General features: G+C 43.8%; 1 protein-coding gene across 5 annotated transcripts in view; it reads left to right on the top strand.

Moving 5' to 3' along the window:
* The window catches only part of LOC140198108 (ras/Rap GTPase-activating protein SynGAP-like), a 582,056-nt gene that overhangs the window by 470,063 nt on the left and 99,097 nt on the right, over positions 1 to 12,896 (top strand). The window lies entirely within an intron of this gene.

Genomic DNA, 12,896 nt, shown 5'->3' with positions numbered 1-12,896 from the left:
TAAGGCATAGGAGCAGAATTAGGCCATTTGGCCCATCAAGTCTGCTCTCCAATTCCATCATGGTTGATTTATTATACTTCTCACCCCATTTTCCGGCCTTCTCCCTGGAACCTTAGACACTCTTACTAATCGACCTCCTCCTTAAATATACCCAATTATGTCATGACATCTGTTGTTTTGTAGCAGCAGTGTAATACATAATGTGTACTATAAATTTTAATAAGAAATAAGAAAAATATATTAAAAATATCTACAAATTAGAGACTTTCTGCTATCTCAATTACATACATTTCCCATGAGTCCTGATAAGGACTTACTAGATGTAATTTCTAATTTGAAAACTTTTCATGATGGTTCAATATCCAATATTTATGGCATGTTGTTGGGAATGAGAGAGGCTTCCTTAGACAAAATTAAAAATGCCTGGGAACAAGATTTACAGATTTCAATTTCTGAGGAGAGTTGGAATGAAACTTTTAAATTAGTTAACACTTCATCATTACGTGCTCGCCACTCCCTCCTACAATTTAAAGTGGTCCATAGGTCCCACATTTCCAAAGACAAGCTATCTCGTTTTTATCCGGATATATCTCCTTATTGTGTTAGATGTAACAATGGAGAGGCTTCACTAATTCATATGTTTTAGACATGTCCGAGTCTTGAAAAATACTGGAAGGAAGTATTTCAAACTTTTTCTGTACTTTTTAAAGTAAATTTTAAGCCTAACCCTTTGACTACCTTGTTTGGTATTGTTGGAGAAAAAGACATAACTTTGGGGACATCCGATTTGCATAGTTTGGCTTTTATTTATCTTATAGCTAGGAGGACAGTGTTGCTTAAATGGAAGGATGTTGCTCTGCCTACTCGCGTTCAATGGTTACGCGATGTTATGTCATGCTTAAATTTACAGAAGATCCATTGTTCAATTTCTGATTCTAACCAAGACTTTCAAATATTGTGCGGACCATTTTTGAACTATTTTCAAAATCTTTGATTGGTGTTAAAGTACAGATGTTGGCTAATAACACAAATCACTACCTGTTAAGGATTTTTTTTCCGTCTTTCTTTCTTTACCAAACAGCTTTGATCTTGGTAGGGAGTTTAGATTTTCTCTATAATAAACTATCCTGTTTCAGTATTACAGCTTAATTTAATTTGCGTGTTTGATCATCAATATGGGGTACTGCGATTGTAAGTGTGATTTAAATATAATGTATTCGGTACTATTCTATCTTTTTTTTGATTCATAATATATATCTTCATGTACTCTGTATTCTTCTATGTGGAAATTAATAATAATACTGAAACAGAAAAAGTCAAATTATACAGGTAGTGCAAAAAGAGAGCAAAGATTAGATGATGGTTCATGGGCCAATCAGAAATCTGATGGCAAAGGGGAAGAAGCTGTACATGAAACGTTGAGTATGTGTCTTCGGGCTCCTGTGTCTGCTCAGTGAGAACAGGGCATGTCCTGGGCGGTAGGTGTCCCTAACAATGGGTGCCATCCTTTTGAGGCATAACCTTTTGAAGGTGATAGGGAGGTTGGTGCCCATGATGGATCTGCCTGAGTTTACAACCCTCTTCAGGTATTTCCCATCCCATGCAATGGCCCCACCATACCAGATAGTGATGCAACCAGTTAGAATGCTCTCCACGGTACGTCTGTACAAATTGGCTGGAGTCTTGGGTGATGTACCAAATCTGCTCAAACACCTGGTGAAGTATAGCCGCTGGCAAGCTGCCTTTGTAACTGCATCAGTCCGTTAGGCCCAGGATTGATCTGTAGAGATGTTGACACCCAGGAACTTGAAACTACTTGCCCTTTCCACCACAGTCCCCTCAATAGAGGCTGGTGTGTGTTCCCTCATCTTCCTCTTCCTGAAGTCCACAATCAGTTCCTTTATTTTAATTTAGCATCATATTAGGAGCAGACATCGTGGGCCAGTGGGCCTGTTCCAGCACTCTACTGTTATATGTTCCACCCCCCTTTTGAGGAAGAGAGCTCCAACGACACGGGACTCTAATTCTGAATTAAAGCTAATGGGGACTATTGCACAGAGTTGACCTTTAGAATGGTACACATGTTCCACTCCTGGGCCCACACACCTCTGGTAAGGGATGGGCCGATACTTGAGAAGAACATGGTTAGTCTTTGCTCAGCCTTGCTTGCAACTGGAACTCCTTATCACAGCACCTGCTAATGGCCAGTACATGCTGGACTTGTCCCTGTCCCTCCAATGAAATGAACTTCATCAGCTTGCTATGATTCACAGAGTCTTGCAGCACAGAAACAGGTTGTCAGCCCAGCTGGTATGTGCCAACCAAGATGCCTATCTCAACTCATCCTACTTGCCTGTGCTTGGTCCATCTCCCTCTATGGCTGGGAAAATCGCTTTCAAAATCATGGCAGAGATAGCTATTGTGAGATTTAATGGAAGCTTTCAAATTTATGAAGTATTTAAAAGCGAGATTGGGGTCAAAAGGTTTTCACCAACAGATGGTTTGGTAACCAAATGACAAACTAATGGTATGTAAACAGAATGCTCAGCAGCTGAGAGAGAGAGAGAGAGAGAGAGACTGTTTCGTTGAGAGAGAAACTGTCAACATTTCAGGTCTGACACCAGAACAGAGAAAGGAAAAACAGGTTAGTCCAGGTAGAAGCAAAGGTGGAGGAGGACGATGGGTGGACCAAAGGCGACCTGTCTGACGGGGGAAGTAATGTGGGTGTTGGGGTGTAGTTAATCTTTGTCTGTAAGATGCATTGTAATGTCTGTGTCATACTGTGTGGTGTGATCTGGTGGGACTCCTGGTTTCTGTCTCATGTTGTGTGATCTGGTCTAGTGGGACATCTGATGTCTGTATGATGTTGTCTATGCCGGTCTAGTAGATCATCTGATGTCTGTGTAATGTTGTCTCGTCTGGTCTAGTGGGATATCTGATGTCTGTATGATGTCTATTCTGGTCTAGTGGACATGCCCACAGCTCAGAATATAGAAATGAAAGTACAAGAGGTACAGTGGCCGCTCCTGATACTGACGGGAAGAAAGAAGGAATTATCTCAAGTTGGAGAACTGGACATTGAGTCAAGATATTCTGTCGGTAGATGAGACGTTGCTCATTAAGTCTATGTTGGGCCTCAGTTTAACAATTCAGGAGGTCACTGACAGAGATGTCGGAGTGGGTTGGGAAATTAAGGAAAGCACTGCAGATTTTTCCACTGCAGGCAGACGCCAGATTATAAAAACCCAACTTATGGACACACTCAACTTATGAGCAAACTCCGTAATATTAAATTCAAAATTCTGATGTGTGCATAAATACATTCCTACGCACGGCAGAACTGTTTCTTCCCCTCTCCCCCACCTCTTCCCCCCCCCCGTCGCTCTTCCTTTCTTTCTTCTGTTGCCTTTTTGTAACTGCTTATCAGTCTTATGACTTTCAGTGCTGTGCTGTCATTACAACACTGTGGAGCTTTGTTACCATAGCGAGTGATCTTTGTGTAATTTCTGACTTGGACAAGATCAGCTTGGCATAAACAGAGACTGTTCATTACCCAGGAACAGCCTGTATTTTTCTGTTTACATTTCAGGATTCCAGCCTCCATAGTTATTTTGATCTTCATTAACTGACAAAAACCCCCGTGACGACCAGAAGGGAAGTGTGGCTGATGTGTTTTCGTGCAATGCTTTGTGACCTGGTGTCTGTTTTCCCGAGGAGGTGGGAGGAAGCGGAATTAGTGAAAGGTTACAAAGAGTAAATGGGTTAATACTTGTAATTGAGACGGTTGTGGGAATAGGAGGGAGTGACACTGAGATGAGACTGACAGATGGTAAATGATTTGCAATTTCTTTCAATGGCCTCTCTTTTACTTCAATCTGATATTACTCAGATTGCTGATTCTGCATCGGACCTTGACTTTTATAACCTTTATTCCCTGCCATAAAACCCTGTGCTGTGTTAGCTCAGTCAATATGTCCTAACTGTTATTTTCATTATCCTAAGAATCAGGGAGTGAAGGTGGGGGGGATACTGCTGGTGCTGGAAACCTGCAAGTGACTGAAACACTCAGCAGGTCAAGCAGCATCTGGGCAGAGAGAAACAGGGCATGTTTCTGGTTCAGGACTGAAACACTCAGTGGGTCAGATAGCACCACGACAGAGAGAAAGGGTTAACACTTCAGGTTAATACACTGTAAATTTGAAAGCACTAATTTCTTTTATGACAATGATGGAAACAGCAAGCAGTTAAAATCATTTTTAAAAATCTTTTGAGGGGTAAACATACTTTGTTTCCAAAAAACAAAGCTGCAAACACTGTGTGGTGGCCCAAACAGTTGTAAAAACATTTTCTCTGATTAGTTGCATGAAGCCTGTTCTACCAGGAGATAGTTCGACTGCTGAGAGGCCCTTTTACAGGAGCGATCCAGGCCCCTTGTGTTGTGCTGCATTTAATTGCCTTGTTAGGTGTTGTAAATCACCTAGGCACATTAGACAGTAAAACAGATCATTCCAAACACAAGATTCTGCAGAGTGACCAACATGTTGGAAAGGGAACATTCCTCCTCCCTCACCACCATTCAGGGACTCAAACAGTCCTTCCAGTTGAGGTACACTTCACCTGCAAGTCTGTCGGAGGCATCTGGTGTCTATAGTCCTCCCAGTGCAACCTCCTCTGCATCAGTTATACCTGACATAGATTGGAGAACCACTTTGTTGGGTACCTTTGCAGATCTGCTGGTGACCAACCATTTTAAGTCTATTCTCCATTCCCATTCTGACATGTTGCCCCATGACCTCTGCTGCCAAGATGAGACCACTCTCAAGTTGGAGGAGCAACACCTCATATTCCAGCTGGAGAGCTTCCAACCTGACGGAATGAACATAAGTTTCTCTAATGTCTGGTAATTTCTCCCTCTCCCATCCCTTCTCTCTTCCATTCATGTTCTGGCTCCCCCCTCACTTCTCTTCTCCTTACCTACCTATCACCTCCCTCTGGTGCCCCTCCTCCTTCCCTTTCTCCCATGGCCCGCTCTCCTCTCCTATTGGATTCCTTCTTCTTCAGCCCTTTACTACCTATCACCTGCCAGCTTCTAACTTCAAACCCCCCTCCATCCCCCACCCACCCACCTTCCTCCTCACATGGCTTCATCTATCACCTTCTAACTTGTACTTCTTCTCCTCCCCTCACCTTATTCTGGCTTCTTGCCTCTTTCTTTCTAGTCCAGATGAAATGTCTTGGCCCGAAAGATTAGCTCTTTATTCCTCTCCATAGATGCTGCCTGAGCAAGGATGTGATGCTGAGGTTTTATGAGGCACTGGTATGTGAACAGTTTTGGGCCCCTCATCTCAGAAAAGATGTGCTGGCATTGGAGAGGGTACAGAGGAGGTTCACAAGGGTGATTCCAGGAATGAAGGTGTTATCAAACGAGGAACGTTTGATGGCTCTGGGTCTGTACTTGCTGGAATTCAGAAGGATGAGGGGGAAGTTCATTGAAACCTTTGAATGTTGAAAGGCCTAGATAGAGTAGATGTGGAAAGGATGTTTCCCATGGTGGGAGAGTCTAGGACAAGAGGGCACAACCTCAGGATAGGGGGACACCCTTTCAAAGTAGAGATGCAGAGAAATTTATTTAGCCAGAGGGTGGTGAATTTGTTGCCACATGCAGCTGTGGAGGCCAGGTCGTGGGGTGTAATTAAGGCAAAGATTAACAGGTTCTTGATTGGACATGGCATCAAAGGTTACGGGGAGAAGACCAGGAACTGGGGTTGAGGAGGAGATAGAAAAAATGATCAGCCATGATTGAATGGTGGAGCAAACTCAATGGGCCAGATGGCCTAATTCTGCTGCTATGTCTTATGGACCTGCTGAGTTCCTCCAGCAATTTGCATGTGTGACTCTAAAACAGATCATTTACTGTCAGACTAATCAGATGAATTGGCGTGTGGCCCACCAGATGTTAGCAGCCACACTCCCTCTCTACTCTCTAAAGCCTAAATTCTTCAGCTCTCTGTGGCCTTACCTACTTCACTGGAAAGTTTGTTGTAATACCACTTACTATCCAGAAAAATTAAATGAATTAAAAGTGTGTTTGGGTGCTCATAGTAGAAGTCTGCCAGCCTCCACCACCGAAGTTCTAAGAGTGCTGGACTATCAGAATTTTACAGTAAGAGGCTGACTTTAACAGAAATCTTCTCATATAAAGTTTGAACAGTTCCTGAAGGAGGAAGTGTGGCACAGGCAAAACAAATTGATTCTGGGTTTGTTCTCTGAGGAAAGGCGAACCTGAATTTGGAAGGAGAGGTGATCTCATACGTACACTACAGATTTCTTCAACAGCTCGACAGGGTGGTGTGGGCCATTGATTGTTCCAGGGGCTGAGTCAAAAGCATTGGCTGCGGTCTCAGCCCTTCAGGGCAGAGATGAGAGAAGTTTCTTCGCCCAGAGGATGATGAATCTTTGGAAATCTCTCCCCATGCCTGCTGTATATTGAGAATCTTCATTGAAATGAATTAGAGTATCAAATTCAAGTTTAATTATCATTCAACTGTACATGAATATTATCAAACAAAACAGCATTCTTCCAGGGCCAAGATGCAAAACACATTACTCGCAGCACCCAGCACGCTGCACATAGCACATAGCTCAAATAGCACATATGGTTATGATTTCAGATAAAGCATACAGTCACAAAGAGGAAAAAAATAATCATGTAGCCAAAGTCCCTGATTGATGGTAAGTTGTCCTGGTCCAGCTTGTTCTTCCACTGAGCAAACACCAGAGGCCAGCACCAACAGGAGAGGCCAGAACCTACCCAGTGTGGATCCCAACACATCCCACAGAGGCTCTCCCACACCACCTTGGCATCGCCTCCCGGTTGTCTGCAACAGGTGACCTCGCAACATAATCCTAGTCTACACCATAATTGAGGCAGTGCAGCTCCTTCATCATTGGTCTCACCAAAGAACCAGTGAACCAAATTTGCAGTATTCTACGTTACCAGTGCCCAACAGGATTATGCAAACACCGTAAAAGTGTCCAAGATAATCACTCGGACCGCACACCATCCAACGGTACACCACAAGTGCAGGAGACAACTCAACAGTGCTCAGTAACTTCAGGTTTATCACTATTGAGCGAGCAACTCACTTGTCAAAGAGCTTTGACCAGCAGCCAATCTGGACATCAGAAGTTTGGAGATGAGGGGACTTCACTTAAGTCCACTGTCCGAGGACTAAAAAGGCAGCAGCGAAAAACAGCTTTGACTAGTGATTAATTGGCATTTGGGATTGATCAGTTAGTTCAAAGTAAAGGAAGGCAGGGGCAGTGCAGAGGTCATCGTCGGAGTTGTCATGCAGTGGTGATCTCTAGGCTTTAGCTTATCGAACCTTCATCAAATAGAAGCTTTACCCAGAGAAAGCAAAGGAAAGGAAAGGAAAGTTTTTTTTTTCCTGCTGTTCTTTAAATTTGCTCAGCCAGGACAGTGGGGATGCCAGACAGGATAGTGGAATGCTCCTCTTGCAGGATGTGGGAAGGCAGGGAGACCTCCAGTGTCCCTGACAACAATAGATGCGAGAAGTGCATCCAGCAGCAGCTTCTAACAATCTGCAGTAAGGTTGCAGCAGGAACTGGATGAACTCCAGATCATTCAGTAGACTGAAAGAGTGATGGATAGGACATATAAAGAGGTAGTTACACCCCAGATGCAGAACACAGGAAACTGGGTGACAGTCAGGAAGGGGAAAGGGGTTAAAAGGCCAGTGCAGAGAACCCCTGTGGCAATCCCCCTCAACAACAGGTATATAATCTTGGATACTGTTGGGGGGGGAGGGGTTTTGTTGACTTAACAGAGGAAAGTCGCAGTGGTTGGGTCCCTGGCACTGAGTCTGGCTCTGTGACTCAAAAGAGAAGGGAGGAGAAGATGCATGCTGTGGTGAAGGGGGTTCATTAGTTAGAAGAACGGACAGGAGGTTCTGTGGATGAGAATGAGATTCCTGGATGTTACGTTGCCTCGTGGGTGCCTGGTCGCAGGATATCTCAAATCGAGTCCTAGGCATTCTTAAGTGGGTGAGAGAACAGCCAGTAGTTGTGATCCATGTACGTACCAATGACATGGTTAGGATGAGTGATAAAGTTCTGCATAGGGAGTTAGGTGCTAAGAGCAGGACCTCCAGGATTGGTACCCAGACCAAGTGCTAGTGAGGCCAGAACTAGGAAGATTATACAGTTTAAGATGTGGCTAAGGAGTTGGTGTAGGAGGGAAGGCATAACATTTTGGATCATAGGGTTCTCTTTCAGGGAAGCTGGGATCTGTACAGAAAGGACAGTTTGCACTTGAACTGGAGGGGGTTAATAACCTAGAGGAAAGTCTGTTAGTACTGCACAGTGGAGTTTAGAGTTACAAGGGGGTGAGTGTCAGAGCGCCAGAACAGTTAGGGGAGAGGTTGTGGAAGCAGATGTTGGTAGAACCTCAACGTTAAGAATCAAAAGGTTGAGCATGCTGCTGCCTGTATTTCAATGCAAGAAGTATTGTAGGAAAGTCGGATAATAATGTTGAAGGTGAAGTTTACAAACAGAGACACTGTGTAGTGAGGAGAGACAGATTGGTAGGGAAAGATTGCAGTCAACAGGATGAGTTGCAAAGTAAAAGGCGGAAAAAAATCAAAAAACAGGACTTGAAGGTGTTGTATCTGAGTGAGCACATTATACAGAATAAGTTAGCACAGTTGCAGATTGGCAGGTATGATGTTGTAGGCATCACTGAATCATGGCTGAAAGATTTAAGCTGGGAGCTCAGTATCCAAGGCTACACATTATATCAAAAGGACAAGCAGGAAGGCTGATGGTAAAAAATACAATCAAATCATTAGAAGGAGGTAACGTAGGGTTGGAAGGTGTTGAATCTTTGTGGACAGAGCGAAGGAATTGCAAAATGGAAGTTGTATACACACCCCCAAGCAGTAGTAAGGATGTGGTCTACAAATTACAATGGGAGATAACAAAATGCATGCCAAAAGGGCAATGTTACAATAGTCATGGAGGACTTCAGTCTGCAGGTAGATTGGGAAAATCAGGTTGATGCAAGATTCCAGGAGGGGGGAATTTCTAGAATTCTACAAAATAGCTTTTTAGAGCAGCTAATGGTTGAGCCTACTAGAGGATAGGCTGTTCTGGATTGGGTGTTGTGCAATGAACCAGAATGGATTAGAGACCTCAATGTAAAAGAACCCTGAATGTAAGTGATCATAATAAAACCGAATTCACCCTGAAATTTGAGGAGAAGAAGCTAACGTCAGATGTATCAGTATGACAGTGGAGTAAAGGGAATTAGAGGCATGAGGGAGGAGTTGGCGAGAATTGATTGGAAAAGAACACTGGCAGAGATGATGGAAGAGTAGCAATGGCTGGAACTTGTGGAAGCACTTGGGTAGGCACAGAGCATATATATCCCAAAGAGGAAGAAGTATTCTAAAGAAAAGATAGCACAACTATGGCTAACAAGCGAAGTCTAAGCCAACAAAAAACCCTAAGAGAGGGGATAGAACAGAGCAAAACTTAGTGGGAAGTTAAAGGACTGGGAAGCTTTTAAAAACCAACAGAAGGCAACCTTAAAAAAAGTCGTTAAGAAGGTAAAGATGGAATATGAATGTAAGCTAGTCAATAATATTAAAGAAGATATCAAAAGTTTCTTAAGATACATAAAGTGTAAAAGAGAGGCTGGAGTGGATATCGGACCACTGGAAAACAATGCTGGAGAGGTAGTAATGAGGAACAATGAAATGGCGGATGAACTGAAGAAGCATTTTGCATCAGTCTTCACTGAGGAAGACACTAGCAGTATGGTGCAAGTTCCAGATGTCAGGGGTCATGAAGTGTGTGAAGTTTTCATTACTTGGGAGAAGACAAATAGATAAGTCACCTGGACCAGATAGTGTTCTGAAAGAGGTGGCTGAAGAGATCATAGAGGCACTAGTAATGACCTTTTAAGAATCACCAGATTCTGCAATAGTTCCGGAAGACTGAAAATTTGCAAATGTCACTCCACTCTTCAAGAAGGGAGGGAGGCAGAGGAAAGAAAACTTTACACCAGTTAGTCTGACCTCAGTGGTTGGGAAGCTGTTGGAGTTGATTATTAAGGATGAAGTCTCAGGGTATTTGGAGACACATGACAAAATAGGCCGTAGTCGGCATGGTTTCCTCAAGGGAATATCTTGCCTGATAAATCTGTTGGAATCTTCGAAGAAGTAACAAGCAGGATAGACAAAGGAGAATCGGTTGATGTTGTCTACTTTGACAAAGTGCCACACATGAGGCTGCTTAACAAGCTATTAGCCCATGGTATTACAGGAAAGATTCTAGCGTGGATAAAGCAGTGGCTGACTGGCAGGAGGCAAAGAATGGGAATAAAGGGAGCCTTTTTTGATTGGCTGCCAGTGACTAGTGGTGTTCCACGGGGGTCTGTGTTGGGACTGATTCTTTTTATGTAATATCCAATGACTTAGATGATGGAATTGTTGGTTTTGTTGCAAAGTTTGCAGATAATATGAAAACAGCTGGGGGGCAGGTAGTTTTGAGGAAGTAGAGAGGCTACAGAAGTACTTAGACATATTAGGAGAATAGGCAAAGAAGTGGCAGATGGAATAGAGTGTCAGGAAGTGTATGGTTATGCACTTTGGTAGAAGAAATGAAAGGGTTAACCATTTTCAAAATGGACAGAAAATACAAAAAGCTGAGTTGCAATGGGACTTATGCAGGATTCCCTAAAGGTTAATTTGCAGGTTGAGTCTGTGGCGAGGAAGGCAAATGCAATATTACTATTCATTTCAAGAGGACTAGAATGTAAAAGCAAGGATGTAATGTTGAAACTTTATAAAGCACTGGTGAGGCCTCACTTGGAATATTGTGAGCAGGTTTGGGCCCCTTATCTGAGGAAAGATGTGTTGAAACTGGAGAAGGTTCAAAAAGGGTTCATGAAAATGATTTTAGGATTGAATGGCTTGTCATCTGAAGAGCATTTGATGGCTCTGGGCCTTGTATTCATTAGAATTCAGAAGAATGAGGCATGACCTCATTGTAACCTATCGAATGGTGAACAGTCTTGATAGAGTGGAGAGAATGTTTCCTACAGTGGAAGGATCAAAGACCAGGGGACACAGCCTCCGAATAGAGGAATGTCCTTTTAGAAAGGAGAAGAGAAGGAATTTCTTTCACCAGAGGGTGGTGAATCTGTGAAGTTCTTTGTCACAGGCACCTGTGGAGGCCAAGTCCTTGTGTATAGTTAAGACAGAGGTTGGTAGATTCTTGGTTAATCAGGGCATGAAGGGATATGGGGAGAAAGCAGGAGACTGGGACTGAGAGGAGAAATGGATCAGCCATGATGAAGTGGTGGAGTAGACTCGATGGGCCAAATGGCCTAATTCTTATGGTCTTGTATGGGGTTCTGGTGAACTTAAAGCGAATGTAGGAAATGGGACCCTGATGAGCTTAAAGGGATGTGGGTAAAGGGGTCCCGGAAAGTTTGAAGAGTTTGTAGAGTTTAAACTCTACTATCACCAGGCTCCTGAACCATCAGGGATAACTTCATTCACCAACACTCTGCATCCTTTCCATCTTAATCACCTCCTTCCTACCTCAGGTGACCAGAACTGCACTCCATACTCTTAAGTGCGGTTGCACCGGTGATTTGTACAGTTTTAAGATTAAAGTTTAAGGTACATTTATTATCAAAGCATGCATACGAAAAGCAACCCCGAGATTCGTCCAGCTGCAGGCGAAACAAAGACACGCCATGGGCCTGCCCCCAAAACACACCAAACCCCCAAGGTGCAACAAAAAAGAACAAATTGCGCAAATGACAAAAAGTGAGCGAACAACACATAGAATATGAAACATCAAACCAGGGGTCCAAGATTATTCAGTGCAGTTCAGTTTAGTGCTAAGAGCCGACTGCAGTCCACTAAGCCATTTCACCAAAGTGCCCCAGTTTCCACCGATTGCCCTGATCAAGCCGCTCAAAAACAGCAAAGAGTGACCAGCATCCAGAAAAAAATGCAACATGAACCTCAAAGTCACCCAAAACGAGTCCACGGCCACAAGCATTACCAGTCAATCCTTGCAATGTGGAACCCAAGACTCCTGCACTTTCCACTGACAGCAAGCAGCTGGCAAGAGGGCGAGGAAGACTGGTCAGATACAGGCAGGCAAGCGCTGGACACACACCCATCCTCCAATCTCGGCTTCAACCCTGCTCGACACCTCAATCACAGAGAAGCAAAATCGATGATGGACTGGTGCCCTGTCTCCCTGCACCCTCCTACAGAAGAAGAAGTCAAAGGAGTAGCTTTGTGAACTGTCTGAAGGACGTCGCGTCGCTCGCTGTCGCCATCTTGAAGCTGCTTTATTTGTCACATGTACCTGAAAAAAAAAGAGTGGAATTTGTAGTTTGTGTGAAATCAAATCAGTGAGGATTGTTCTGGGATAGCCTGCAATGTCGCCACACTTCTGGCACCAACGTAGCATAGGAACAACTCACTAACCTTCACCCATACATCTGCGGAATGTGGGAGGAAACTCGCGTAGTCATGGGAAGAACGTACAAACTCCTGAGATAGCGGTGGGAGTCAAACCCCAATCTTACTGCTGGCACCGTAAGGTGTTACAGTAACCATTACACTGCTACACCACCCCAATGTGACGTCCCAACCCCTGTACTTGATATCCTGACCAACCAAATGCCTTCTTCACCATCCTGTCCACCTGTGTTGGCACTTACACCTGAGAGATTTTTCCACGTTAAGGGGATGAAGGGACCTCCGTGCAAAAGTGACACTGAGGTAAAAGTTCTTGTTGAACGGTGGGGCAAGCAGATGGGGCTCAGTAGTTTGTTCTGCCCCTCTTTC

Source organism: Mobula birostris, chromosome 5 (genome assembly GCF_030028105.1).
Source record: "Mobula birostris isolate sMobBir1 chromosome 5, sMobBir1.hap1, whole genome shotgun sequence".
Taxonomy (NCBI): domain Eukaryota; kingdom Metazoa; phylum Chordata; class Chondrichthyes; order Myliobatiformes; family Myliobatidae; genus Mobula; species Mobula birostris.
Note: the sequence above shows the minus strand (reverse complement) of the source record. Positions and strands in the feature narration are given on the sequence as shown.